The sequence below is a fragment of the Sceloporus occidentalis genome, unplaced genomic scaffold, assembly GCF_023333645.1.
Source record: "Sceloporus occidentalis isolate IW3139 unplaced genomic scaffold, rSceOcc1.0.p SCAF_95, whole genome shotgun sequence".
Classification (NCBI taxonomy): Eukaryota; Metazoa; Chordata; class Lepidosauria; order Squamata; family Phrynosomatidae; genus Sceloporus; species Sceloporus occidentalis.
Window position 1 is genome coordinate 1,408,779 of NW_028317075.1, and position 7,064 is coordinate 1,415,842.

Genomic DNA, 7,064 nt, shown 5'->3' on the forward strand with positions numbered 1-7,064 from the left:
TATATATATATATATTATATACCTCCAGAAATGCCTTTTAACCCCCTATATGCCACTCTGCCCCATTATATGCCTTTTAACCCCCTATATGCCACTCATATAGGGGGTTAAAAGGCATATCATGGGGCAGAGTGGCATATAGGAGGGTATAAGACATTTCTGGAGGCAGTGGCATATAGAGGGTTAAAAGGCACATCATGGGGCAGAGTGGCATTAAGGGGGTTAAAAGGCATTTCACAGAGCACTGTGCCTCCAGAAATGCCTTATGCCCTGGGGGCAGATGTGCATAACTGGGGGGGGCAGGTTGGCAAATGAAAGGAAATAAAAATTATATATTTTCCTCAATCATAGCTTTTATTAAATATGAAAAAATTGTTTACATGAATTAATATTTACTAGTTAAACTTTTTTTCCTATAGGGTAGTCTTATATTCAGGCTTTTTGTTTTTTTCCTAAATTAATATTTAGATTTTGGGGGGTCGTCTTATAATCGAGCAAATACGGTAAATGTACACATTCTGTAGCTTTATACATCTAAAAATCCTGCACTTCACTGAAGCAATACTATTGTATTATACGGTTACTACTTTCTTTTCCATGAATGTAAATAAAAGTGCTTCTATTCAACTGTTTTGTGTTTCTTTACATTATATTGATTCCACTTGAGCCCCACTAGGGCAGAAGGTCACAATACAATACAGTATATACCTGTAAAGCACTGAAAAACCCAATTCACACTAATGAACTAATTCATGGAGATGTCAGGAGAAGTTTTTGTTGGATACACCAGCTTTGAGTGAGCGTTTATGTCCTTTCTGGTTAAGCAAATGTTAAAAATGTAACATACTACTCATGTTATAAACACTACACATATGTAAATTTATGAAGTCTCTCCGACTTCTGGGGTCTCCACCACTGGATTACCTACCAATATCACTAAAGGCCACTTTCCAAACTTGAGACCTCTGGCTGGGGTAATTTTCCAGGTGTAGGTTGGAAAAGCCAAACAGCTGGGTCAGCCAGGAGTAGAGACATCGTAAAAGGGCTGGACTGGCCTACTGGGAAATGGGGAGATTTCCTGGTGGGCAGGTCGACCAGCACTGGGGCCGCGCTAATGTCCATGCAGCCCGACTGCTGCATAACGCGGAAATATTTACAAGATGTTCTGCTAAAGGCAGCGGAGCACTGTTTTAAAATTCTTAGTTAGTCTAAAAGAAAAAGGAAATCACGGTGGTACTCCGCAGATGTGCCACAAAATATCGACGGGGAAGAAGCTAGCTTTTAGGAACTAGAAGCAGACTCAGAACAAGGAAGAGGACAGCAAACATAACACCAGCCTTAAGGAGACAAACATATTATTTGGATGTGCCAGAGCACAGCAGAGAGAACTGCCAGGTTAACAAAAGAGGGTGATAACATATTTTTTAGATTTATAAGTAAAAAAAAAATGAAAACACAAACCAGGAATTATTAAAGACAAGGAATTATGTAAATTAAGATAAAGATCTAGTCAGCTGCGAAAAAAAAAAATACTTCGGTTCTGCTTTTACAGAGGAAAGTGAAGGGAAGTTAGAAAGGAGAAACAGGGAAATCTGTAAAGCATGTGTGTTTACAGAGGAACAAGTTCTACTTATATACAAAGCAAGGGACCCGATGGGATACACCCAGTGATTACAGAGTTTCAGAGCATCCTGGCAAAACTGAACCACAGTAGATTAGAAGTTGGCAAAAAATGTAACGAAAAAGGTTAGCAGGGAAGACACTAAAAACTACAGACCAGTAAGTCTTACATGAGTAGTTCCAAAATAAAGAAGCAGGGGCTCAGCACTCAAGTGGTAAGGTGAGTTTATTTCACACAGGCAACGTTTCGACACACAGGTCTTTCTCAAGCCAAGTGCACACGCTCAAATATTTATGCAAAACAAGTAATTAAGGGGTCAGACACACGACCCTACATAACAAGCTAAGTGCAATACATCGTCTATATATATAAAGTGACAGTGCAGAAATAGCCAGTCAATGTGTATATATAAATATATTATCATTATATTAAAAATCTGAATAAGTATAAAAGTGAAGGTATCAATTGTGAAAAATATACTACAAAAATATCTGTGTTATACCAAAAAAGTGTACACAAGTTTAAAATCAACACTGTATTACAAATACAGACACTATATAATCCAAAAATATTACTATAACAAAATTGTAGCATAATAATATACGATATTGAAGATTGGTCTGTCAACGCAGCTGCGCCAGTCAAATATTTCATAATCTGAAAAAGCTACAAAGAAGCATTAAATAAACCTACAGGACCAGCTGCGTCCCGGAATAGCCCTCAGCCGAGCTGAAGTAAAAAGAATCTAAAAGAGATAAAGGATAATGCTTAAGTTAATAAATATATATAAGAATGTCATTATGTAAAAATATCTTTTTCCAAAATTATTTAATTCATAATCATCATAAATATCTCATATTCGAGCATGGCTTTCACACAAATTAAAAAGCCTACGATACCTGGTATTCCCAAGTAGTCTCCTAACCAGGCCCAACTTTGCTTAGAGTAGCACATTCACAGAGGTTAAACAAGCATGTATCACTGTTAATCATCTTTATCGATATGTATGGAGGTTATAGAATTTGAGTCTTACTGGCCAGCAGCAGCATTTACTCGTAAGAAGAAATATTCTATTGTGACATGAAATATTAATGTGAATTATAATATAATCTATTCATGCCAATAAAACATAAAGGTTGCGGTAGAAACACACACAGTAAACTAAACGGTAAATATGAATCTAAAATGTGTGTCTGATTTAATCTAAACATTGTTGCTCTGCTTTTATAATAAAAAAGCCACATAGCAAAGCTGGAGCTTTTAATAATTAATTATGTAATGTATCTGTGGGTTTGTATATGGAGTCCTACACCTAGATCCATATGGGGCATGTTAGAGCCACACCCACTTTACATCATAACGCTTAGCGGGTAACCATATAAGGCATGTTAGAGCCACACCCACTTTACATTATAAAGCTTAGCAGGTAACCATATAAGGGTTTGTTAAAGCCACACCCACATTGCATCATAATGCTTGCTGTCATAATAGACCAAGCAGGTGTCTGCAGCGTGTGAGCCCAGATGGGATAGAAGATCTTTTTAACTACACCAGCAACGTCTTAAGAGGTCCTCTTCTCATCCTTTTTAGAAGGTAAAGAGAGTGCCAGTGAAGGTGGTAAGGCTTGTTCCTTGAGGCAAAGTTAGATGAAAGGCCAGAGATTGCTAAGTGCCTAGGTGGTCCGAGTCAGGCTGCAGTACATGGGAGGTAATTGTAACCTTTTCAGTTTTGCACTTGGCACCCTGGACCCCTCTTAGCACTTTTATTTTTATTTGTCACTAGCCGCGGCCCTTTGACTTGGTGTGCAGAGCATGCAGCGTTTATTACACCAGTCTGAAGGGCTGGGGCTTCAAGGATGGAGCTATTTATCTATACAGCTGCACCGTTTTTTTCACAACGCACATGCTATATTTTTTTGAGTGATGATTTTTTAATTTCATTGATCAAACTGCATCAGACATGCAAACGGAAATGTTTTTGTTCTATTTGTTTTGAAAATGCCATGATGGAACCAAGAGTTGATGTTTTTTCTGGTGAGGGGGGAGCACTTCCCAGTGCCGCCCCCCCCCCATAAATTGGCGACTTCAGTGGTCCTCCCCCTTGCAGGGAGGGTCCAGGAAGATCCAGCCTTCCTATAGGCTTTCTGGTTGAGAAGGGAAAGAAGAGGCCACTTATCCCTTCAGTGAGCGCAGCCCCCAAAAGAAAAGAAGAAGGGGGCCTGGTTTTCACCATGGCCCTACTAGCCCCGGCCCTTTCACCTGGTCTGCAGTGCATGCAGTGTTTATTACATCATCCGAAAGGGCAGGGGCTTCAAGGATGGAGCTCTTTATCAAGTCTGCACTGTTTCTTTCACCCCACACGCGCTATTTTTTTATTTTTTTTTGAGTGATGATTTTTTAATTTTATTGAGCAAACTGCATCAGACAAGCACCCGAAATTTCTTTTTGTTCTATTTATTTTGAAAATGCCATGCTGGAACCAAGAGTTTGTTTTTTCTGGTGAGGGGGGAGCACTTAAGAGTGCCCCCTCCCCCATCAATTGGTGACTTCATTTGTCCTTCCCTTACAGGGAGGGTTCTGCAGTCCATTCCTGATCCAGGGAAAAGTAACCGATCGCCATTTCCAGGGGTCAGGAAGGAATTTTTGGCTTGGAATACATTGACAATCTTTGTCCTCCAAGTTTTTCGCCTTCCTCTGGATCACTAGGATATGGACTGCAGACTAATTCTGGAAGGATTTTTCCCCTTTAGGGCTGTTTAATTGCACTAAAGGTTCTTTGTTTCCTTCCTATTTTCTCTTATAACTTAAATAAAAAAATGTTTTTTCAACAAAAATGTAAACTCTCTTTTGATTTCATTTGAGTCTGTTAACATAAAAATAGTGTGAAGACAACACAGGATAAACATTCTTATGATGTCATAGTACGTCCCACTGGCAGGCTGTGAAGATTCTATTCATTACAGGTAATGATAATGGTAAGGTCATTGATGAAGGCATTGATAATATCATTTGTAATCACAGGGGCGTAACTAGACGCCTCAGGGCCCGGGTGCGAGAATCTGTTAAGGGCCCCCCACCCCCTCACCCCCCCAAAAAAACATGATTTTTACCCAACAATTTTTTTTCAACTAATTCAACAAATTCAATTTACATATTGAATCATATTTGTAAAAAAATCAAAGAAAAAGGGGCGCATGTACAAAGGGCATAATCCAGGGGTGTCCAAGTTTTTTCTGCAGTGGGCCACTTCATCAGAATTGTATACGTGCGCGGGCCGCACTCAATTTTCACTGTGACAAAAAATATGGCCTTTAATAAAATATGCAGATTAAAATAAAGTAAAATGACACAAAACCTTTACTCTTCCTCTCACTGATTTCTGGGCCTTGAAAGTTTTGCGACTACAAATTCAGGATTCCCTAGATTTATTCTAGGGATGAACTAAAATGAAAATTCTGGACCAAAACATTCAGGGTTCACTTAGCCAAAACTGAAAATGACCCCCACCTTTAAAAATAATAATAAAAACTCACATGTTTAATAAAAGTAGGTAACACACAATTGGACAAAATTAGCAATATGACTTGGCATGATAGGAGTGTGATTGCTAACAGCAATCACACTCCTATCATACCCAGGCAACCAGTAAATGCTGGTACCTAGGCATGATGGGACTGTGCTCGCTGTGCTTGCTGTTAGCAATCACACTCCTATCATGCCAAGTCAGCCAGTACATGCTGGTACAGGGTGGCTGTAAGTGATGTGCAGACCCCATACTGCTGGCAGCATCACTACACAAGGGGGGCAGCTAGCTAGGTTTCAGCATGTACTGGCTGACTTGGCATGATAGGAGTGTGATTGCTAACAGTAGTCACAGTCCCATCATGCCTAGGTTCCAGCACTTACACATCCATCCAGTAAATGCTGGAACCTAGGCATGATGGGACTCTGATTGCTGTTAGCAATCACACTCCTATCATGCCAAGTCAGCCAATACACGCTGGTACAGGGTGGCTGTAAGTGATGTGCAGACCCCATACTGCTGGCAGCATCAATACACAAGGGGGGCAGCTAGCCAGGTTTCAGCATGTACTGGCTGACTTGGCATGATAGGAGCGTGATTGCTAACAGCAATCACAGTCCCATCATGCCAAGTTCCAGCACTTACACATCCATCCAGTAAATTCTGGAACCTAGGCATTATGGGACTGTGATTGCTGTTAGCAATCACACTCCTATCATGCCAAGTCAGCCAGTACATGCTGGTACAGGGTGGCTGTAAGTGCAGACCCTATACTGCTGGCAGCATCACTACACAAGGGGGGCAGCTGGCCAGGTTTCAGCATGTACTGGCTGACTTGGCATGATAGGAGTGTGATTGCTAACAGCAATCACAGTCCCATCATGCCTAGGTTCCAGCACATCCATGCTATCACACACACACACACTCATTTATTCATATAATCATTCATTCACAGATTCATTCCCTCAATCACACACACTCATTCAAACACCCTCCCCACCCCCTTACCTGCACTGCAGCTCCTCGATGCCGCTCACAGGCTTCAGCGGGGGGCGCGGCCTCCCTCTGCCTTCTCTGCTAAAGCACAGAGGAAGTAGGATGTCACGTGAACTCCGCTTCCTCTGTGCAGTCCAGAAGACTCTCCCACAAATAAGTAGCAGGGCTCGCGTAAGATCGGCAGCCAGGGCAACCGCAGGGCCGCACCTCGAGGTGAAAAAAGATTTCGGGCGGCCCCTTGGCTTGGGCCCCCCTGCTGCCGGGGCCCGGTCGCAGTCGCGACCCCTGCGACCCCGGTAGTTCCGCCACTGTGTAATCACTATGTCATTGAGTCTCATTTTTTATGTCATCAGCAAAAGCACATAGGGGAGCAAACTTAATTTGGAATAACTTTATCTGACAAAAAATACTAATATTAATAACAAGCAGAGGATTAGCAAACACTTTAATTAGCTTTAGCAATAAAGCGGCATTTTAAAAAAACAAAAAAGTAAGGCCAAGATGACAACAGTTTGTACTGGACAGTTTGCGAAAACTTCTTCAGAGAAGTTTTACTCAAGGCATTCAAAGTGGGAATGCTGGAAGCCCACTGGGACTGAAACACTCTCTTTTTAGCCCACAGCTGACCACACTGTCCACTGGGAGGGCCTTTCCGTAACTGCATCCATTGCTTCTGCGATTGTAGGAGATGGCAGTGAGGAAGGAAATGGAAATACAGAAAGGGTTGGAATCTCTACCAACATCAGGAGTTAACACACAGATCTGTTTTGCATTCCTCAGACTGTTACTGTAACTAGAAACCACGGGGCCCTGGTGTGAAAATTCCCCCGGGGCCCCAAAACTTCCACAGTTAGCCTGTGCCATCATTGCCCCCTTCCAAAATCCAACAAACGTAAACACAATCACACACACACTTACTAACACA